This window comes from Typopeltis vanoorti, chromosome 16, assembly GCF_054136105.1.
Source record: "Typopeltis vanoorti isolate ZY-2024b chromosome 16, IOZ_Tvanoo_1.0, whole genome shotgun sequence".
NCBI classification, from domain to species: domain Eukaryota; kingdom Metazoa; phylum Arthropoda; class Arachnida; order Uropygi; family Thelyphonidae; genus Typopeltis; species Typopeltis vanoorti.
Window position 1 is genome coordinate 108,257,979 of NC_143564.1, and position 25,201 is coordinate 108,283,179.

Sequence of the window (25,201 nt, forward strand, 5' to 3'; positions counted from 1 at the left end):
AGAGATGGCTTTAACTTCCATTTCTTTTAGATAAATCTTAGCAAGTACAGGAGACAACGGATTACCCATTGATTCTGTTTATAGATGGTATCCTGAAATTTGAAGTATCCTGAGTTGATGAATTGAGTAAGTAAGGCCATGATATTTTTAGATAATTTATCCTTGAGTAGAACAAGAATTTCGTCTGTAGGAACATTGGCGAATAAGGAGACTATGTCAAAGCTTGCCATGATTTCATCTTCCTTAACAACACGAAGTTTTTAATAAAGGACGATGACTTACCGGAAAAACATTTGAGAGATTTTGCTAGATATATGGAAAGGTATCTTGGAGAGTCAGTTCCTTCTATGATAGATCAAAGTGTGGTATTTGCCTTATGTATTTTAGATAGTCCATATACTCGTGGTATAAGCGGATGGAGAGAATGTAGAGAAAGCCGAATGTTTCTAGGTAGGTTTCAGTAAATTGTTGGTTCGGTTGTGGAGTTCACGAGTGGGATCTCTCTTGAGGATCCCATAAGTGTCACTCCGTAATAATTTCATCTTATTTTGATATTCATCAGTCTTAAGAACAACTGTGGCGTTGCGGGAAGAATAATTATATTTTTGTTGTTTTGTAACTTCTTAAGAGCCTGTCGTTCCGATGAAGAAATATATTGTCTGTAGTGGGTTCGGCGTCATTGATAATGAAAATGGATTCACTGCGGAGTAGGTTTGCCACTTGGGTAGGAAGAAAGGAGGTAGGTTTTTCTATCTTAAGTAATAATTCTTTCGTAATAGATCTAGGAAATAAAATGAAATTTAGGTCTTTATTGGGTATACTTTTCTCTGCATCAGAAAGCCCATACGTTGATTTGTTAAACACAACTTTATCAGGATGGAGGTGTGGTTTCAAAGAAGTCAAATTACTTTGTGTTTTTCTAAGGGCTTTAATTTGGCGGCTTGAGATTCACTCCTCACTCTAATGAGATTCCAACTGTCGCTATCTAGAGATTGTTCATTCAATTAGTCATTCAATATTTTTTATAAAAATGTACAACAACCGATTAAATTAATCTTGATACACACTAACATACATACATACACATATATATATATATATATATATATATATATATATATATATATATATATATATATATATATATATATATATATATATATATATATACAGTGTGTAGAAAGTTTTTTCACTTGGGTATACTATACGTTAGGCCTGTGTAGCTCAGTGGAAGTGCCGCTTGCGTCCTCTGCGCTTGGTCGCTCGAAGTCAGACTTAAGTTTAAGTCTAGTCACCGACCGGAGAAACTTTTTCTAAGCCTTTCTTCGACAGATTCCCGAGTTAGTCGATCTCTGGCAGGGGGGCGGGTTTTTCCTTCCGGAATCTCGGGTTTTTTTTCCCGTAAACTCAAGAAAATCGACCGTAGTGCCCACATTATTTCAGGCACTAACCTATCTTGTTAGGATTAGGTACCAAGAGATGGCAGCACTTTTTTGCCAGACTCTTCATCGGTGGCTGCTATAATTAGTGATAGACATGGGCCAGCTCTCTCTGATTGGCTACCAGTGGAGATTGAACTGCCCACTCGGTCTCCAGAAGGCACTTCTTCCTGCTCCAAGTCGGTCTCCTGGAGACAGATCTGGAGCTGGAAGGAAATGTCATCAAGAAGGTCAGTGATTTTTAATACTTAAGGTATAAAGTCCTCGCCTACTTCCTATAAGGGAATAAAAGGCGTTAGCTGATACTTTACATTAAAGATTCCGAGCAATTTTATAAACTTGGTTTTAATCCTTTTGTCCAAGTAAGCAAACAAACAGGTAAGTCAAATTTGCACCTGAAATATTTTCGGGTCTGAGGCACTTCTTCCTGCTCCAAGTCGGTCTCCTGGAGACAGATCTGGAGCTGGAAGGAAATGTCATCAAGAAGGTCAGTGATTTTAAATACTTAGGTTCAACAATGAAAAAGGATGGTGAGGACTGAGAAGGAAGTAGGATGGAGGAACAGGAGAGAGATGGCTGGAGTGCTATGCGATAAGAGTGTGCCTATCAATCTAAAAGGCAAAATCTACAGGACAGTAGTGAGACCAGCTATGACATGCTATGGAGACTGTGGCCCTGAGGAAAAATAACATCAGCAGGATGGAGGTAGCAGAGATGAGAATGCTTAGGTGGATGTCCAATGTGACCAGAAAGGATCGTCTGAGAAATTGCTATGTAAGGGGAACAGTGAAAGTTATGAACTTAGGAGCAAAGATACAGGAGGCAAGGTTGAGATGGTTTGGTCATGTGATGAGGAGGGAGGAAGAGTATGTGGGAAGAAAAGTCATGGAGATGGATGTGCTGGGAGGAGGAAGTGCAGTCGGCCAAAGAAGAGATGGTGGAGGAGGATTTGGATGTGGCTACAGCCCAGGAGGTTGTGGAGGAGACTCACCACAAACAGCAACCCCTACTTGAGTGGAAAAAGTTGCAGAAGAAGAGAAGGCACTCGTGGTAAAGGTGGAGTAAGCTGTGGTCACTTTCCTTAGTATCTTCCATAATGCAAAGCACATCTCCTTTCCTTAATGCATAACATCATATATGATGTTATGCATTAAGGAAAGGGCCACAATTCAGACCGGTTTCGACCTTTATTGAAGTCTCGTCATTGGGAGCCTGGACCTTGAGTTCTGCACTATTTCAGCCTTTGCATCTCAGGGTCTGGCTCCCACTGACGAGACCTTAGTAAAGGTCGAAACCGGTCTGGGTAGTGGCCCTTCCCTTAATGAATAGCATCACACATGTCCACAAGGAGATGTGCTTCACATTATGGGAGATACTAAGGAAAGCAATCAGAGCTTACTCCACCTTTATCACAGACCTGAAAATACTTCAGGTGCAAACTTGACTTATCTGCTTGTTTGTTTATTGGGAAAAAGGATTAAAACCAAGTCTTTAAAATAGCTTGGTATCTTTAACACACACACACACACACACACACATATATATATATGTGTGTGTGTGTGTGTGTATTACCTTGATGGACCAGTGCTTCACTCAGGATTTCTCCTTGAGTACAGGTCACAAAGATGCCTCGAACGATCTCGATGTTGAGCCTCTCTCCTCCATGTTATACCCATATATTTCACTAGTGGATCTTCCCATCTTGTATGTGGTCTTCCTGGTTTTCCCTTTTTTCTTAGTTGCCAGTTGAGAGTATTCTATATGTCCATCTGTTATCCCTGAGTCTGGCAATGTGACTTGCCTATCTCCTCTTGCTTTCATATACTGCAGTTACCACATCTATTATGCCTGATGTCTTTCTTAGTTCCGTGTTTCTAACATGTTCAATTTTGCTGATGTTACAAATCCTTCGTTTTATTGCACACTCAGTTATTCTGAGTCTCTTCTTTTCTTGCCATATTCCATGTTTCTGATCCATATGTGAGTCATAGAAGAATTTCACTATTAAATAGTTTTGCCTTCGCAGAGATGTCGAAATTTGGATCAGTAAGTGTTTCTTTTAGTCTGTTGAATGATAGCCATGCAACTTTCTTTCTTTTTGCAAGTTCTTCAGATAAATCATCATTCATTTTTATTGTTTGTCTTAAGTAATTGTTTTGATCCATTTTGCTTTTCCTATATTCATTTCTAAGCCTATCGTACTGCTGTTTGTGTATATTTTTTCACCCATTTCTTCTAGGCCTTTTGGGTTGTGGGATATCAGTACTTGATCATTGATAAACAAGGATTTTTAATTTTTCACCATCTATGTTTATACCTCCGTTTTGGTCAATTTTTTTCAGAATGTATTACAAAGTGCTGGTAAATAGATTTCGGGAGACCACATCACCTTGGCAGATCCTCTGTTTATATTTATATTTATAGATTGATCAAATAGGGTTATTTGTGTGATTTGATTCTTGTTAATTTCTTTTATTATGTGGATGCAAGTAGGGTCCACATTTATTTTCAGTAAGGCACTGATGACTGCATTGTGTTCTATGGTATCAAATGCTTTTTAAAAATCAATAAAGAGGAAACATTGAGGGATTCGGTATTCTCTACATTTTTCTGTTAGTTGTGAAATGACCTGGTACGATCTATTGTGGAGAAGCTTCTGAATCCTGTCTGCGCTCTACTGGAGTTGTCTTCGAGAGTGTTTTGGATTCTGTTCAGTATTAATTTGTTCATGATTTTATATATATGTGAGAGAGTAGACATATTGGACGATAGTTTTTATTTATTCCTTGTTCCCTTTTATGAATAGAAATATGGTTTTTTAGGTCTTCTCTGGAAACTTTCTTTCTTATTTATATATTTGTGTGTGTGTGTGTGTAAATAAATAAATCCACCTATCGCCTTTTTTCACAATATGAAGTAGGCTAAGCCATATTTATCAAAGTGTTTGGAAAATGAGGTGAAAGTTCTATCTGCAGTGGTAACCAGTCACGGATAATTGTTTATAATTAATAATAGTAGGCCATCACTAACCAGAAATAGCATCATGTGAAGATACGGCAGCTAATGCCGCCATCTCGTGTTCCCTAACACAATATATTTATTTTATGAAATAGTTTTTGTAGATAAGCTTATATGTTGAGACATACTTCTAATTTTTTAGGAAATGACAACATAAACTAAATTAATAATTATAAAAACTTTAATTAACTTCCTCTGCGCGATTAATCTGCTCTTCCTTTTTTCGGCTTCCAATGAATGGTCCGCGTGTTACATTTGAAACGACTTTTGTTAGTACTACCCCCCCCCCCCGCATCCGCCCTGGTGCTGAGGGAAGGAATGTATTTCTGACTCTAGCAGCGTGTGTTCACGGGGCCGGTTTTTTGTTCTGAGGAACGAAACACCCGAATTTCCTGGAGAAAAAAACTCTCTACTTCCATATGAGACCAGCTAACTCACATTGACTGGAAAGAGGACAGATAGAGGTTCCTCACCTCACTAATGGGAATCGAACTCAGGTCTTTTCGACCATAGAGCTTCTATGCCGACTGCGCTATGGAGCTCAGAAACTTTAATTAATAACTACCTATATTCCGATAATGTTGCATTGTCATTTTCGGGATCACGAAACAATATGTGCATGCAGGCACTCACACTAAGTGAATGAAGCTGAAGAAAAGTAATTGAAGTTGTTCGTAGAGTAGGCTGACCATACGTACTGTTTTGAACGGGACACTACCGGTTTTTTTTTTTTTTTTCATATTTTCCGTCCGTCCCGTCGTTTTAATAAAAATATCAATTTTGTATCGTTTTTAGTCATATATAATAGTTTTAATATAAACTATAAATATACTTTAATATTGGTCAATCATAAATTATTATTCATAATCTATAATCGTTTGTGGATCAGTGGACCCTCATAAAATCTATAATTGTGAGGCAGTTGGATTCATGGAATAAGAAAACATTCCTGTATCTGATAGACGGGTACAGATTTTTTCTGAAATGGGCGAAAAACGACTAGACTTTCAAGACTTTTGTAATATTGTAGAGTTTATTCTTTGTCTTCCGTGAAGTACAGTATCTGTTTAGAGAATATTTTTTGTCACAACAGTGAACTTGAGACAATGAGGGCTATGTTAGTTGTAAGACAAAATTGTGTGATGGAGTGTGAGAAGTTTTATGATAAGCTATTGAGAGACCAAAAAATTTGCTGCGTAAGATCACCTATTAGAGAAATATTCATGGTATGATCATGGTGAAATACAGTACCCCTTCTGCGTCTACCTAAATTTTTGTATGGTTCTGTCACTGAAGAATGATGGTAAGCTCAATATGTTTATGTAATAAAACTTTTTTATCAACTTACTTTTTCATGAATACAGAATATTACATAACCCCCATCCCGTTTTTGTCTCAAGGAAATATGACCAGCCTATCCTACAGCCCTAAGAGGTGCCTCCTAGTTAACTGAATTGGGATGTCTTATCCATTGCCCTGACCATCTTAGAATGTAAGCTTCTAAATTTGGGACAGTCTCATGCACCCAAATTTGTTGAGGTTTGGGAAATTTTCAGAGCTGAGGCTGATTCCAGGAATAATCTCTCGTACTTGTACTTACTGCCATGTAATAAAGTGGCAAGTATTATGTGGTAGATGTCCAATGCTTGGTCAGCAGGTCCTTAGTGGCTGTCCTGCCTGTTGGGCCACAATATCAGGGACATCCGAAAAATTAACAAAAATCCTCAGGAAATATGATCTCACAACTAGTTACAAACTACATAAAAAATTGGGATCTTTTATCTGCTCCACCAACTACCAGCTACTTCCCATAGCCTACCTGGAATATACAGGTCGCTTGCAGTTGCAAACTGTCCTACTACAGCCAAATAGGGAGGACAACCAATATTAGGGTATTGGCTGCCCTAGAAAAAGACTTGGAAAATTAAATTGTGATACAAGGATAACTTAATACAATCCGTTATAAAAGTATAGTTTTAAGATGTAGAAATAAGAAAAAGATGTTCTATGGTAATAAAATCCATGCTAAGCAAATTAATGAATGTATTAGGAGCAGAGCAGCACATAAATTATTAGGGAAAGTCGGACTTAATTTTTTATTTATCTTCTTGTGAAATAATTTTTTTTAAAAAAAAATATGTATTCGGATTAATTTGTTTGGTATTACATATACTGGAGGAACTTTTTCTAAGCCTATCTTCGACCGGTTCCCAAATTAGTCGATCTCTGGGAAGCGGGTTTTTCCACCCAGAAACTCGGATTTTTCGTCCCGTAAACTCAAGAAAATCGACCATAATACCTACATTATTTCAGACAATAACACATTGGTAATATATATATATATATATATATATGGAAGCCTGTGTAGCTCAGTGGATGTGGCGTTTGCATACCACGGCGCTTGGCCGCACGAAGGAAGACTTGGTTTCGAGTCTAGTCGGCGACTAGAGGAAATTTTTCTAAGCCTTTTTTCGACCGGTTCCCGAGTTAGTCGATCTCTGGCACGGGCAAGCAGGTTTTTCCTCCCGGAAACTCGGGTTTTTCGTCCTGTAAACTCAAGAAAATTGACCGTAGAACCCACATTATTTCAGACATTAAATATATTGTGTTAGGGTTAGGGACCACGAGATGGCGGCACATTTGAGCCGTCTCTCTTCACTGAGTACCGCTTAATTAGTGATAGCCTTGGGCCATCTATCTCTGATTGGTACCAGTGGAGATTGAACTGCCCACTCAGTCTCCAAAAGTTAGATACGGCTAAATGGCCTCGCCTACTCCCCGTATACGGGAATAAAAAGGCGTTAGCTGATTTTTTTGATATATATATATATATATATATATATATATATATATATATATATATATATATATATATATATATATATATATATATATATAGTAAAATAACCAAGAGTTAAATAACCAAGCTTATAAAATCACTTGGTAACCCTAATATACAATATCCCCAAGTTAAAAAATTAATGACATCTATATCTCCTCCAGAGATTCTTATAAAAATAAAACACCTTGTAGTAACTTGTATAGGTAAAGTTGATAACCTCTATATTACTAAAACCTTGGTATTTAGGGTCTAGCTACTCACTGAGGAGACCACAAAAAAGGTTGAAACTGGTCTGGGTAGTGACCCCACCCATAATGTATTGCAGTATACATCTTCTAATGAGATGTGCTTTACATTATGGGAAATACTAAGAATACTTATCAGAGCTTTATCCACCTTTACTATGAGTTTCCCTGGTGTTGTACCATCTTTAGACTTGACCTATGTTTCAGGTGCAAACTTAACTGTTTGCTTACTTGGGATTAGGAGTTAAATAACCAAGCTTATAAAATTACTTGGTAACCCTAATATACAGTATCCCCAAGTTAAAAAATTAATTATATATATATATATATATATATATATATACATATGCACAGAAAGACAATGAACTCATCTTCCAATGAGGATGTTCCTTCATGCCAAACTCCAGAAAAAGTGAAAGTGTTCCTCAAACACCCAAGCCACCCAAAGATAGACTTTGTTCAACTCTTTTCACAGACTGCGTAGACTTTTTCTAAGAGTTCTCTAGCTAGGATAATCAGGTATTTTTCCCATAATCTTGGTTTTTCATCTCATAAACTCAAGAAAATCAACCACAGAACTCATATTATTTCAGACAGTAACACGTTCTGTTAGTGTTAGGTACCAAGAGATAGCAATACTCGTTTGCCTGTCTCTTCATCGTTTGCCGCCTATAATTAGTGATAGTATAGGCCAACTAGTTTTGATTGGCTACCGGTGGAGTTTGAACTACCCACTGAGTCTTCAAAAGAGCTAAATAGGGTTCAAAGGCCTTGCATACTCCTTGAATCAAAGGGAACTTTAATTCAGGGAGAATCGAACTCGTCATATATATATATATATACAGACTTGAGTTCGATTCTTGTGTAGAATGCGATGAATTTATAAGGGCTTTGGAACTGAACTTGCTGGAGGCAATTGTGTTTTACCTTCTACAAATTAGTCATAGAAGGAATGAATTACCTCACAAAAATATTTGCCAAGTCGATTGGTATAAAAGCCTTTCGAAGTCGCCTCGAACTTCATAGAGATAGAGATCTCGTTCATTTATAATTTATGAAATATTTATAATTTATAATAAATTTAAAAAATATAATTTTATAATAAAATAATAAATTTTATAAAATAATAATAATTAAATAATTTAATAAAATAATAAATTTATAATAAAATATAAAAAATAAATTTATGATTTATTTTTTATGAAATATTTATGCCTGTGTAAAATTGCATTTTCTAATTTGGACGAGTGTAAGTTTGCATTAAGGAAATATTTCCTTTCATATAATAATAATAATAATAATAATAATAATAATAATAATAATAATTTGAAAATAAATACATTTGTTTGCTTTCGTGTTTACACAGTTTTGAATGTCAATACTTTTTAAATTTGATGGAATGGCGCTATTAACTACCTAATATTTTAAACAAATATATAATATTAATGATGTTTTTCAAATAAATTTAAATGTTTAAGATAATTAGTTTACAAAAATTAGAGTATATCTATTGACATTTATTTATTGACTCTGTCTAATGAATATGTTTGCTAACAATTCTAATTTAGTTTCCGTTTATGTAAAATTGCCGTGCTACAATTTCAGTATTACTAACAAAACACTCATCCATCATGCATAAACACTGCGGTTATATAATTCGTTTCGAAGTTTTCAACAACATAGATAACAGAAAAGTTTTCTGTTGCCATGCCAACAGTGGAAAGACCGTTTTGCATTGTGTCTCTTCTGCTTCTCGCGACCTTGAAAATAATCATATGATCGCTCTTTTCATCCAATAACTGCAAGTAAAACTGTTTACAATAAACAATTTGTTTACACCGCCCGTGCTCTAGGCCATGAAAACCCCGTACAGAAGCATTTGTAGCTGACGAGGGTGAGGGCACGCCATGTTGTGAGAAATTGTTTTGGTTGGTTGTGATGGGACCGGACGTCAGTTGAAACGGAAGTGTGACAGAATTTTTAATTGGGATATAAATTCTGAAACAAAATGCTTTTATACGATTACATATGATGTTTATGCAATCCAAGGATAGTACAAAACAGCAAATAGGTCCTTTTTAAAAAACAAAAAACAAAAAAACATTGTCCTATTGCAACTAAACAGTTTTGTCCAACACTAGACAGTCAATAGGCTTAAAGCTATCACTTCATTGAGCGGGCTGCTATCGTCTTTCATTAGGGTTGGACAGCCAACGAGAGGACATTTTGACCTTTATTTGAGTTGCAGTTCCTACAACCAGGTAAGAAAAGACAAAATATAAACTAAGCTACTATTTTTGATATTTCTCATGTATATGTATAACTAACGTCACACAACCAAGATGTTTTGAAAAACAGATTTGGAAAAGTGGCGCGAGATATTTCAACCAACAGTGCGATTTGTGGGAAGTACTTTTCCTACTATGGCGGTTACGAGGATTGTCATAGGGCGGTGCCTACGGTGATGTTTGAGCAACGAATCGGAGCACGTATTTCATAGCAGTTAGCGACTAGGTGTTGTGGTGTCGAATTAATGTATTGTGCTTTTGTGTATTATGTATAATTTATGGTACATAATAATTTAAGTCTGAAATAAATTCTTAATTATCATTAGTATGATGTCAGTATGGAGATTAAGATGATAAACAATAAAACATTCTCCGATTTTTATACATTCTTCTAGGAAAGTTATGTAAAGAAAGTAATATCTTAATATTTAGGTAAATGTTTTCCACTACTAAAATTTACGTGAACAGAATATTAGAGTATTAAAAAAAAACATATTTGGTAAATTTTCCCACCATATCTTTGGTTGTAGGTAATTCTTAGAAAATATACAACGGAAATAAAATAAGATGCCATTTAGAGAAATAAATATTCTCTTGAATATAAAAATGCACACCAGTCGAAGGAAATGTTGATTTTATCCAACTTTGCCGTTAAAAAAAAAAAAAAAAAAAAGAAGTTTAATGTGGCCATTATTAATACCTTTACAATAAAAATGGGTAACGATGCGCTTGTTTCTTATGTACCACCTATTGTAAAATGTTTTCATTAGATATAATGTTTCAAGAAATGCACCATCTTAAACCTTGAGAAAATGATATTTTGTTCGCAAACGTATTTGCTTTTCATGTGTAAGACATTTAAATATCTCAAACAAAATACCAGTTTAATTGTAATAATATTACATAATGCAGTTACAAACTAATAATGTACAAATATAATGTACTTTTTTATTTCATCATCGTTCTATAAGATTTTTTAAGATAACAAATGTATAAATAGTGAATATAAAATAATGTAATTGGTATACTTTCATACCAGAAATGTCAAATTTCTTTATTATGACTACCTGATAAAGAATAAGTTCAAAGAGTGATGTTTTTCGCCAATCTGTTTGCCTGTGACTTAGTGTTTGGGCCTAAACCAATTTGGATGAAATTTAATATTTGGAGTATTTATTAAAATTCATTGTGAAACCTTATTCGCAGTGAATGCAACTTAAACCTTATATTTTAAGTTGTAATCTCTATAGCTCGGTATGAATAATGGAGGCCTGACCATTTTAGATTTTACATAGATCGTGTCTTTTTAAAAATGACACATGAACTGTAATTAATAAATTAACAGCTTTGTGTCTATAAAGAAGTACCATTTTAAGTTCCCACTGCTTCTGTTCATATTTCCTTTCTGCTTTCTTCGTTACAAGTTTAATGTGCATTATTACTTATTTCCATGTCTTTCTCGAATGCAGTTGTAATTCAGATTGAAGTTATTATTTGTTTATTTTGTATTTTTGTCAATCTTCTGTTATTTAACATTTAACTAAGGTTGGAGATGACCACATGCACTTTGAATATACACACTTTAAACATTATGTGCAGATAGCTTTTTTTTGGGGGGGGGGAGCTTCCCTTCTGTTTTCTTTAAACTTTAAATCTTCATAACATGCAAAATTGTGTTCTTAGAATCATGTTGTTTTATGTTTGGGAGCACACCGATTCCTGAACTTTGATAATGTTCAGGAAGCCTCATTGAATTCAGTTTTAACTTTTATAACTATATTCTCTAAGCAGGAAGGGAAAATGTTTGGGCTTGATTAAAAAAAAAAAAACCAACTGGATAATCCTGACTGATGAACACACATTTTGAATATTTATATTTTATATTTTATGGTTTTATTGAGTGAACGTGACAATTAACTCGGGGGTCTTGAAGGGCCAGAAGTCATGAAGATTCAGAGAACAATCAAGATGTATCATATACCTCCTCTCTCTTCAAAGGGAAAAATCCACCTTTGGGTTCTGATACTTCTCAAAATGTACGAGAACTTTTTTTTCATGGAACAAATTCTTCCCAAAATTCTCACTCACATGAATGAAAATATTGGGAGTATTGTAGAAAATGGAAATCTGTGGGAGAATAGCATTGAAGGATATTGATCTTATCGAACTAAAGATATTTTTAGGCTTACATCTAACACTGGAAATCTGACTGGGAATCTTTGAGTTCATCTCCCCCCCCCCTCACACCCCCATTTATTTTATTTCTCATTATTACTATTACTCTTTTTCAGGATATTTATGAAACTTGTTTTCTGCATGAGAAGTGAAAAAAAAAAAATCTCATCATTTCACTTTGCCTTCATTTTGATGACAAGAATGAAATAAGATCCTTAGCATTCAGTATGGTATTCAACATATTTCACCATAACTCAACCAAGTTTATTACATTCTAAATAATGTTTGTATTGACAAAATGCTAGTGCCATTCAGACGGCAATGCAAGCTCCACATGTATGTATGCTTATATCTCACATCTCTGTATCATAGGTGTGAAAAACTTTCATGGTTTGTGTGCACATATATATAGGAAAGGACATGGATTGCATAGCTTAGCCTTCAGATTAGAGACAATTTGGCATCTGAAATCAGTATTGTAGTAGTTCCTGTTTATTCAGTCTCATCATAAGGTGATGATCATTTCCTTAGTATTACTACACCAAACAAAGATAAGATGCTTCATTTTGGTTGGTTCCTTGAAAAAATCAAAACCAAAAATTTCTCACTGTAGACTAAGTTACCCAGTCTTTGGTTTTGCAAAAAATACACTGTTAGTTTCTATGTACTTCTAAAATATTTTTTTTACTGCCCTTATTGTAATTACATAGATGTCAGATATAAGCATACTAATGAACACCAGATTTAGACAGAAAATTTATAAGTAGTTAATGGCTATTTTTATGGTCTATGTTGGGTATATGTGCAATTATTCTTATGTATACCAATACGAAATGGGTGTCCTGTTGTGAATTAGAAATTAGTAGGAAAAGTCTATGTTACCACAAATGGAGAGGAAAATGAAAGATTCAAAAATTATTGTGAAATAAGGAGACAGTTCTCCAAACACATAAAAACAAAATTTCAAAGTATGTCATTCATCTGGTTCAGAAATTCTGAGTTTCTGCCTCTATTAGCAAGAGAAAAAGATGAAGATGTCAATAGAAAGACCTCTCTCTCTTCTGTGAAAAATGCAACCTGTGATGAGTATATTACTGACTAGGGATGCACTGAACGATGTTTTTGTTGACACACTGAATATTCAATTTGAAATTTGGTCAAAGCACCAAATATTCAGCTGAAGCATATCGAGGTAAATGTTATAAACATATGGTTTTTTTTTTTGGGAGGGGGGTTTTCAATATAAACTGATAAAAATTCTTAATGTGTGTGTGTTTGTGTTATATATATATATATATATATATATATATATATATATATATATATATATACACACACACATATATATATAATCAAATTCCTGATATGTACCCTGGGGGGACTTCCCCTCTGTTTTCTTGAAACCTTAAATCTTCATAACATATGCAAAATTATGTTCTTAGAATAATATTGTTTTACATTTGGGAGCACACCGATTACTGAACTCTGACTAGGAGAATTATGATAGTACTAAGTAGAAATGTTACACCATTATTAACTTCAATCAACAATTTTCCTCCAAATTAATCTGTTATTTTTCAAGATTCCAATATTATCAGATCTTATATTTTTGTCCTTTAAGGCACATTTTTACAATATCAATCCATCTACATCTAGGTTTTAATCTGGGTCTTTTTCCTGCCAACTTCGCAAAGAACACTTGTTTTTCTATTTTTCATCTCCCATTCTGTTTAAGTGACCATACTGCCTGAAATTAGCTCTACTAACCATATTCCTGAATGCTAACAATATCAAGTTTTTTCCTAATATCTTCATTTTTATACTGCCATTGATATCATCTGTTCACTTCACTAATCTTTCTCAGAAATCTCATATCAGAGGTCTCCAGTCGTTGATTAAGTGTTTTTTTTTTTTTTTTTTTCTAACTCAGCTCTCAGATCAATAAGTTAAAATTGGTTTGAACACAATCTTGTATACAAGCTAATTTATTGTTGACTAATTTTTTTTCTTATTCCATATAAATTTATTCAGTTGATCCTACCATACCAGCTTTACTGATTCTGTTTATTTCCATATTTAATTTACCATCTTCACTAAAAATTGAGCTTAGCTGAAATGCTTTACTTATTCTATAGGTTCACCATTTAAGATAAAGTTGATGTTTTCAGTGTTTTGCCTATTTTCATTGTTTTTGTCTTTTTATTGCTGATAATCTACCAAATTTATGACAACAGTTATTCATTTAGATCAGAAATCTTCCAGACTTGTGCTGGATTTATTCAGAAGTATAACATCATCTGCATAAAGTAAAACACTAAGATTAACATTGCCAATTTTGATATCAGATTTAATACCACTTTCTTTCATAAGGTGGTCCATGTAGATAATGAATAATAGTGGAGATATGTGCACCCTTGTCACACACCTGATTTTACTTCAAACCATCTTCTGTACCTCCTTCAATTTTAACTGCAAATAGAGACTTGATATAATGTCCCATTCACACCATATAGCTGTAACATTTTGAAGAGATTTACTCTTTGCACTTTTTCATATGCCTTTTGTAGATCAACAAAACAAATACAAATCCCCTGTTATATTCCCAAGATTTATGAGCTATTTGTCTTAAAGCAAAAATCTCATCTTGACAACCCCTGTTTGGCCTGCATCTAGCTTGTTCTTCACCAAGCTTCCTTTTCACAATTTTTCTTAGCTGTTTCTCAAGCATGCTTGCATAAGTCTTGCCAGAAACACTCAGTAGGGAAATACCTCTGTAATTCTCACATTTAGTTTTATTTCCATTTTTATAGATGGGTACTATAAGAGCTCTGCTCCACTCATCCAGAATTTGACCCTCTGAACAGGCTAGTGTGTGTGTTTGTATTTATACATATAGACACTGCTTAGAAAGAAGTCAACAGACATCATAGTATGAGGAACAACCAGCCATGGTGCCCACCTTAATAAGATGTAAGACTTCCTTTCTTGCAATGACTGCAGCAATCCTATAGGACATACTTTCACAAGCTTACAATATCAATCAATTGGTTTGGACCAATTTTCCTGTAGTCAATGAGTTCTTGGACTGTTGTTGGGCAGATGTTCCTTGACGTTCACCCGATGCTCCAGTTCATTCCACAGATATGTTCAGTAGGGTTGAGATGAGGGCTCTATGGAAGCCAGTCAAGTGTGGTGATATTCATATCCACAAACCATGCAGTTGCAGCAGCCTTATGACACGGTGTATTGTCTTGGTGAAAAAGACAATGATCAGTCTTGTAGGAACTTCACAAAGTAAGAAACATTGCATTATCCAAAATATTCAGACATCTCTCGGAATTCAACATTCATAGCACGACAGAGGTCCTAGACCAAACCAGGAAAAACAGGATCGTTCCATCACACCGCCACCTCAGAATTTCATGTTTCGGATTATGCACTTTGGTAAGAGACATTCACAGGGCATCCGCCATACCTGTCCATCTGCTTGGTAGAAGGTGTAGCGTGATTCATCATTCCATAACATAGCTTTTTAAGCTTCAATGTCCCATTGTACATGCTCTTTGCACCACTAAAGACGACACTGTATGTTGATTTGGCTTACATATTGCAGTCCTACCATGGAAATCCATGTTGTTATCCTTAGTTATGAATGTTTTTGTGCAGATATGTGTTCCAGTTGATGCATGGAACTGTGCATTCAGCATGTTGGTTGATGAATGGTGGTTTATACATATTATCCTTCATATCACCCTAGTCATGTTCGGTACGTGCACTCACCGAACATGACTGTGGGTTCGACGTGACAACCGAAGGTAACACTTGTAGTTGACTTCTGCACTTCCATCTCGGTATGATCACTGATTGTTGACCTGTTATGGTCGTATTTGTCAATACTTTACCGAACAGATAGGCCTGCAACATGGCATCCTATTGCAATGTCTGTTTCAAACTCCATCAGTTTCCTTCTTGCCGCCATTTCACCCAGACACAGTTGTACTAACTTGGGCGCATCATATTCTATATACTGCTACACGAGATGAAGAGTTAGAGGTTCATGAAAATGAAGTTGAAGAGCTGTTGCATAACCTGGATAAGAATTTATTTATAGGGAACAGATGGAATATCACCCCATTTGCTAAAGGAATGTTCAGCCGAATTGGCTACACCTTTCACATGCTTGTATAACTGTAATGTTGAGTCTCAGCTCAGGAATGATACCACAAGTATAGAAGGAATGTATGATAGTTTCATTGCACAAGGGTGGTGCAAAAACTGGTGTGTCTAACTACCGACCTATCAGTATCTCTGGTGTGATAGTGAAGATTTTAGAGAAGGTGGTAAGAACTCGCATACAGAATAGACAAACATGCTATTCTCTGCAAGGAACAGCATTGGTTTACTGAGTTGAATAAACGGAATGGATACACTATGATAATGTTGGATTTTTCTAAGGCATTTGATAGGATATCACACGAAAGGCTGTTGCATAAACTGGAGAATATGGGATTGGAATATAAACTCTTGGCTTGGATCAGAGGATGGTTGATATCTGTCTGTCAACCATCCTCTGATCCAAGCCAAGAGTTTATATTCCAATCCCATATTCTCCAGTGGGTGTGACTCTGCCAGATTTAAGGTGACCAGTGGTGTGTGCATCTAGTGTGAATATAAGGGAAGGTACCTCAGGGTTCAGTCCTTGGGCCATTATTGTTTAATCTTTACATTAATGACATCAGGAAGGATCTAACATCAGATGTGCATCAGTTTGCCGATGATGCGAATATAGGCAGGGCAATCAGGGATGCTATTGATATTTAGCAATTACAAAATGATTTGAAGGGACTGGAAATTTGGGCATACGAAGGCTGTCAATTTGATGTTAGTAAGTGTAAATTTATGCATTTTGGCATGATTAGAGTTCCAATGGTATAACTTAGTTACAAGAAACTGAAGAGGCAAGGGATCTTGGCATATTGGTGGATAGGAATTCAAAGTTCAAAGGTCACATAGCAAAAGTTGCAAATACAACTCAGAGGATAATTGCGATGTTGAAGCGAACCTTGACATGTAAGGATAAGGAAGTTATTTTGCCTCTTTATAAAGCTTTGATAAGACCACACCTGGATTATTGTGTGCAGATTTAGTCTCCTGGGTTTCAGATAAAGAAGCTGTGAAAAGGGTGCAAAGAAGAGTTACAAAGATTATATCTGGATTATGGGATTTAGATTATGAGGACAGATTGCGAGTATGTGGATTGCAGACTCTTGTTAACAGGAGAAAGAGGAGTGATATGATAGAGGTCTATAAACTTTTGAATGGGTGCTATAGGATATCAACTGATAAAATTTTTAATTACATAGAAGGTAGGGAGAGAACACGGGAACATCCATGGAAGTTAAATTTATTTGCAGTCAAGAAAGGGGTAAGAGCTAGGTTTTTCTTCCATAGAGCAGTGAGTGTGTGTGTGAAATAATTTGCCCTTAGGAGTAGTGAGTGCATCTAGTGTGAATGAATTTAAGGGAAGGTATAATAACTGGTTTGGGTGATTTATAGCCTCTCTCAATGAGTCCTTGACTCCTTGGAGGTCTCAGATAATAACAATAATAATAATAAGAGGCAATCCTGTATTAGAGAGTTTTTTTTTTTTAAGTGAACAGTTTATATTTCTAAACTTAGAAATATAGAAAGAACCTTGAGCTTGTTTTTTTTTCTTTATTTCTCTATAAATGGATGAATTTATAATATCCAATATTTAAATATACGTTTTAGGAAAAAATTTAAGCCTTTCATCTCAATATTTTAATATCTTATTATGTTAAAGATACCAAGCAATTTTAAACCTGGTTTTACTCCATTTTTTCCCAAGTGAGCAAACCAACAAAATGTCAAGTTTGCGCCTGCAATTGATGCAAGACTAGCTGATCCCACAGGTAGTGCAAGACCAAGGCAACTCGTGGTAAAGGTGGAGCAAGATCTGATCACTAATCTTAATATTTACCCTTAATGCCAAAACACATCTCCAAGAAGGGGATGTATGATGTTTTGTATTAAAGGCAAGGGGCCGCTACCCAGACTGGTTTTGACCTTTATTGAGGTCTCATCAGTGGGAGCCAGGCTAGAAATACCAAGATTTAGTAATGCAGAGCTTACTCTGCATTACTGAAAAAATGGAGTTTTACTCCATTTTTTCCCAAGTGAGCATTTTGTCAGTTTGCTCACTTGGGAAAAAATGGAGTAAAACCAGGTTTAAAATTGCTTGGTATCTTTAACATAATTGTACCCAAGTTAAAAATACTTTCTACAATCTTTAACATAATTATACCCAATTATAATTATATACAAAAATTCAAAGCTAGGTCTTTGAAAATCAATAGCTACAGAGCAAATGAAACTTAATTAATGCACTAATAAAAGTCAAATACAGGTAACTCTCATATAATGCGGTACTTGTACAACGTGGTTTTGATATAACGCGGTCTACAAATTGTAGTAACCCTTTATGTTTTCATATATTTTTCACCGTGCGACTTAAAAATCAAATTTTATCTTCGTTATATTTGTGTCTGCCCATATTGCGCATGTAGTTATAATTAAAGAATTTATATTAGGGAAATATCCTTTAGCACGCATGTACGTTCAATTGTTTACCATATAAAGTGTTTATGGTTGAAAATTGTCTTCGTTTTTTGCTGGGGGAGGGCATTAAAAATCATAGTATGTTAATTTCAAGCTGAGCATTTTATTTTCTGGTGAGTTATATATATAATTAATATGTAATGCTGTTTTATGTAAAAAAATTAATTTTTATAGTAATGGCCACTCAGAGGGCTTTTGCGATATGGTTGAAAACAAAATTAGTGAACTAATTGACAGAGAAATCGATTTAAATTTGGAGGAAATGGTACAATTAATAGATGACGTCGAACCAAATAGTGGGGAAAGTTCTGCCGAAGATTCTGATTGTGATGAATCCGTTCAAGAACTTGGTAAGAAAGTTAGGAAGTTATTTGTGGATAATGATTCCTGAATGGAACGCTCCAGAAAATTCATGAGAGAATTGAATATTTGTTTAGCTCCATATTATGAACTTAATAAAAAATTGCAGCATAGTGGTAAGCAAGGTCTTATTACTGACTTCATGATAATTAAACCACCGAAGTATGCAATGAGAATTATACAAATGTTGTCCAAGAGATTTCATGTGATGACGACGTCTGGCCACTCATAAATAAAGAACATCTACGAAATGTTAGTTTTGAAGACAATGATGACAATTAAAATATGCACTTTGTTTTATTTTGCCTAAAACATTTATGCATTATGTGCATGAAGTTTACATACAATTTGTAATTTTTATAATTTTATACTATGCATTTGTTTCATAGTTTATGTTTTCTTAACTTACATGAATTATCTGAATTAAATAAAAATATTTTTTTGTTGGATATGTCATTGTTGTTTATAAATTTAAAAAAAAAACAATTTCGGAACATAACCCTACTTTTTCTATGTGATCTGAGTCTCGCATAATGCGCCATTTCTGTGGAATCTAACATCTGTGTTATACGAGGGTTACCTGTATTCGGGCTTCTGGATTGAGCTCATGTTTAAATACTGCTAGCCAAAGTAATTTCCAAAGGATATGTTCTTGTAAATACTATCTGCCCACATTTGAGAGAACCATTGCTGGCAGAGTGCCAAGAAGAGTCATTTCATGTTGAAGGGAAGAAAAGAATAAGGGATGTATGACTTCTTCACCAACATGCAAAATTAATCACATGCTTTATATGTAAAATTTTCCAATTGTTATACAAACAACATAGTTACCACTTTAAAACTAGAATGTTCTTAAAATAAAAGCTCATTTTAAGCTCAATAAAAGCTTAAAATAAAATGCCATGTGCAGAAGTGTCAAGGGTTTTCTCATCTGTGGTTAAACAGTACTCTGGTAAATTTTCAAAAGTTTTTAACTTTCCATTTTTAATTCAGCTATGAAATCTCCCTTATTTGTATATATATTGCATTAATTTCCTGAAGTAACAAAACAAAAAATATTAATGTAACTTTTATTTTAAATTGTGAAATATGAAGAATAATTATGGATTTCATAATCAAAATGAATTTCAGGTGAATTATGATCTAAGAAAAGACATTTTTCAGAAGTTGTCTACATCTGGTTTCCTCATAAATATTTCTAGCTTCTGAAAAAATTTACAAATATGCTGGTAGCTGATGCTGAAATAAATTTTCTCTGATAAATTGTTTTCTGGAATAAGTTTATTCATTATCCTTGAAAATTATTATTATTATACATAACACCTCCAAGGAGTTGCTGCAGGGCACTCTACTACTATACATAACTACCATCTCTTTTGACCAATTGAATATGGCCTGTTATCCAACACAGTCATAGCAATTATTTGTCACCTATATCTTTTTTTTTTTTTTTTTAGATTTTGTCATTTGATATTTCAGTTTCATTGCTTTGTTTTACAAATTCATTACTATGTCTGTGATTTTGCATGATTAACACCCCAGCCGGCCATGACGTCTATAGACATCCAGGTAAATCTGGATACAATTCTGTTACACCCATTGAATATCATGGATAAGAAGTGCAATTTGGTCTCATTATTTCATCCACCTCAGCCGGTAGGGAGGTTAATAAGCGATATGTACTTCATTTTTTTCTGTATCACAGAGATATTTTGTTGTTTACATATTTTACATTTCTTAAATTTTGAATCTGCACATAAATCATAAAACTTCCAAATGTTGCTTTTTTATTATTCATGGTCAAAACTGTACTATTTTTCAATATTTTAAGACAAATTTTAATACTTTATAATATGAACAACTTTTAAGACTGCATAATATAGACTAAAATAAAAACACTAAAGAATGTACCAATTGCAAATCACAAGCTTTTGTATGTAGTTGTGAAAATAAGGGGATGCTTTTCCCTGTTGGTTGCATTTGTCATGACTCATGTAACAGGAATTTTTCTGCTTCAACTGACTAATACCGAAGCAAAACCAAATATTCAGTGTATCTTTATTATTGACCTTTGCCTACTTTGATCCCATGTCAGTATTATTTCCACATCAGATTTTACATGTTTTTTTAATTTTATCCATATTAGTACAAGTGTCAGTGTTTTTAATAGATTTTTATCTACTGTGGAATGCTGCATTTGTCTCTAAATATACTAATTTATCTAATGCTGTTTTAAATAATGTGCACATTATTTATGACAGTATAATTGTAAAAGTTCAAAATTGTATTATTATATCATGAAACATCTGGAGTTAGGGTGAAGCCGTGTTCAAAAAAGTCACTTTAAAAACATACGGTCTTATTTGTGTCAAATATTTGCAGTTTCACTTTTGAGATGTTACTAGAAGACTTCAAGTAATAGAAACATTGTCCTTGATTTTGAACTTACCTTGTCTTTATAACATTATTTCAAGACATTTATTGAGTAAAAACACTTAATGAAAATTGACCTTATTTCAAAATATTAGTTTATATTTCTCTAGAATAATGCTAGCATCGTCAGAGCAACAAGGACAAAAGATCAAGTCAATGTATCATTTGAATCTGTTAATCAAATCAATTTTAAAAGTGATGTGGATATCTGAGAAAAATTATTATTATTAAGAGAGACTCATCGAGGGAGGCCACATACCACACACACACACACCAGCTGTCATACTTATTCTTGAATTCATTCACCCTGCTTGCACTCAAAACATCCAATGGCAATCTATTCTAATCACGCACCACCCTCTGAGGAGGTTTCTCGTCCTTTCCCCACTCTCCATAAATTGAATGGAGAGTGGAGAAAGAACGAGATTTCATCATTTCATCATTTGAAATCTTGTATGACCATTTCAGAAGTTTGTAAATCTCAATCATATCATCCTCTTTCTCCTGTTTGGTAGTGTCTGCAGTCTACAAATTCTCAATCTGTCTTCATAATCAGTATTCCATTTGATATCATTTTTAACACTCTCCTTTGTACTCTCTCTCCAGTATATTAGAATCACAACAAAAAACTAGGAGACCAGACCTGCGCACAGTAGTCCAAGTGAGGTCTTATCAAGGCCATGTAAAGAGGCAAAATAATATCCTTATCTTTATGTGTGAATGTTCATTTCAGCATTGCAATTATCTTTTGAATTGTATTTGCAATCTTTGCCACATGGGTCCCTGAATTTCAACTTCCTATCTACTAACACTCCAAGATCCCTAGCCTGATCAATTTCTTCTAGCATAATCCCACCAATATAATATGACATTGTGAATATATCTGGACATCCCTGATATATTTCATATATAACATTTTACCTATCCTCAAAATAACTCCCATGAAGTCCTGTTCTCTCCATCTACACCAACGCATTATGGGAATTCAACAATGAAAATGTTACCCAGGGGCAATATAAGAGTAGTGATGAGTTCAGAGTTGTCATACTTTTAATATTACAACCACCTACCTAATCAAGAGTGCTCCTTAACAAATCCATGCTGACCTGCACAGATAACATTATCCTTGTTTGCTCAATGCTGCATATGATCTCTCATTAATTTATCCAAAATCTTAACAATCACAGAAGAAATAAAAACTGGTTTATAGCTTGACACTTCCATTCTACCATCAGCCTTATGCAACAACACTATCATATTCTCCTTCGCTTCCTTGAGCACTTTTCCCGCAACCAGACTCTCGCTGAAGGCCAAGTCAGTGGAGCTGTCAGTTCCTTACCACATTCTCTTAAAACGTGGTGAAATACCATCCAGTCCCACTGACATCCAGAGTACTTCATATTCGAAACACTCTCCTCCTGCACTTCCAAACCTTAATCCTCTCTTTCTCTCTCTAGTGAGAAACCTTTTCCAGGATAGCCTAATAAAGGGATCATTAAACAACTCCACTAGATCTATATGTTCTATATAGACCTAATGGATATAGTGGAGAAACTATATGTTCCTCCATCTCCCAAGTGTCTAATCCCACAAGAGGCCACCCCTGCTTCCATCTGCCACGACAACTCTTGTTTCCTTGCACTAATACTTTAATTTGTCCTGAGAACAACATTCTTCCCAGATTCCTATATTCTTCCTTGTTCAAATGCAGTCCATTTCTCAAACAAAGCTCTCTTTTATTCTCAAATGCACTCAACATTCACATAATACAAACCTCTCTTTTGACACATTATCGCCATAATAGAACTCCTCTCAACTGTGCATTATCATATCTGGTCAGAATGCTTACTATCTTTCCTCTTGTACCCTTCTGCCATGCAACCTCAAGCATAAATCTCAAATCTCTCACTACCTGATCCTCTGAGGTCATTTGTACCCCCCAAAACATCCACACTTTCACCTTGCTTAATTGCCATAGTCACACACTACATCATTTCTCCAGGCAAAAACATCTCTAGCATTCTATTTTACACTCCACAAATCATGAAATCTCCATATATTTTTTGCATTCCTCACTCTTTCTCCCCTTGCAATCCCACTTACTGGCCTTCCTGTCATCTCTCCATCCCTAACTCATGCACAATCTTGCCTTCCTTTCTCCCATTCCCACCCTCATTCCTTTCACATCAGTTAGTCCTTCCAATTTCCTAATCTCTTCTTTCACACTTCCGAACTCATTTTCATATGTTCCACTTCTGCTTTCAGTATCTCTCTTCCTTCAAGCAACCTGTTCTCAACTGAACATTCATCTGCCTTGTCATCATCTTCCTCTAAATTTACTACTTCCAAATGCAACATCCATTTCCACATGATGCTCATCTCCCTTACTTTCAATCAGGCTACTAGTCTCTCTGCTGGCATTCACTCGTTTCTAACACAATGCTACAGCAGCTACTTAAGTCTGCAATATTCATATCTGTTATTTTCAGAAAATCATAAATCAGTAATGTTAATATAATAATGCAATATCAAAAATATAGTCTGAATAAACTGCATATGCTATTACCATATTAAAACTCCAAGAATACCAAATGTATTAAACAAAATTCTGATTGATATGCTTATACATTGGTTACTCATAACTATAATTTTTCCAAAAATAGCAATGTATACTAAAATATTAATTATAAAAACTTTAATTAATACTTTCCTATATTTCGGCAATGTTACGTTACCATCATCGGGGATCAGGAAAACAACAAAAACAAAAAAGGAAAACAACTGTATCCCTTTCCTAGATACTCTGATTACAGGGCGCCAGCCTGATGGATCTACCACATTCTCCATTTACAGAAAACCTACACGTACACGTAGATACATTCACCTCCCATAATTTGACCATATTTATGACATGTTAGTGCCTGTGCTGCAGATGTTTTTTTGTGATCCCTGATGATGGCAATGTAACATTGCCAAAATATTAATAAGTGTTAATTAAAGTTTTTATAATTAAATTTTTAGTATATGTTGTTATTTCTGGAAAAATTATAGGTATGAAACAGAGTTGATTTAGCACTAGTGTGTTAATGGTCTTCCCTGCCAGTATATACATTTCTCTTATTAATCTTATTCCTTGATTCCCAGCCAAGTCCAGAAACCATCTATCCACATCATTGACAAAAAGAACAAAAAGAAAACATCTGATGCATCTGCTAATATACCAGCTGTGTTTATTATACCCTCAAGAGGTGAGCATTCTGTCAAGAAAATCACCCTTCTTTAATCAGAAGGGTTGGTACGATCCCCACAATCCATCAAGAAACTCTGTTGAGGAAATATTCTAGTCAGTCCTTTGACGTCTTGCCAGAAACATTCAGAGCTACTCCTTTATGCAGTATCAATCTGGGGAAATACCAATTATGGTGACCGCCCTCAAAACTTTTCTGAGGAGTAATACTGCTTCAGTGTTCCTGATGAGGAGATTTGATCTGAATTTAAAGACGGGATGACACCCATACACAGAATTCTCATAAGTAGGTATAGTATCTTTGTGCTGATCATCAATAACATCCTTACATTTAATACTGTGCCCCCCCCCCCCCCCACACACACAAATGTCTTGGTATACCTTAATTTCCCAATCAGACTCTATATCTTGAACCTTTTGCACTGCTTTGAGTGTGTTAAAAATATAGTCATATTCAGATGACTGCCTGTCATGGCTCTGGCTTCATTTGTGTCTGATGTGGTAATAAAGAGCAT

At 34.8% G+C, this 25,201-nt stretch overlaps 1 protein-coding gene across 5 annotated transcripts in view; it reads left to right on the plus strand.

Moving 5' to 3' along the window:
- The first annotated feature begins 708 nt into the window (after nt 1-708).
- Nucleotides 709-25,201, plus strand: part of LOC150098253 (transcriptional repressor p66-beta-like) — a 98,742-nt gene continuing 74,249 nt past the window's right edge. Inside the window, exon 1 of one of the 5 annotated variants that reach the window (XM_090406167.1) lies at nt 709-739. The gene's annotated coding sequence lies outside the window, so the exon portion shown is untranslated. The other 4 variants (XM_090406163.1, XM_090406166.1, XM_090406164.1 and 1 more) reach the window with 4 other exon arrangements.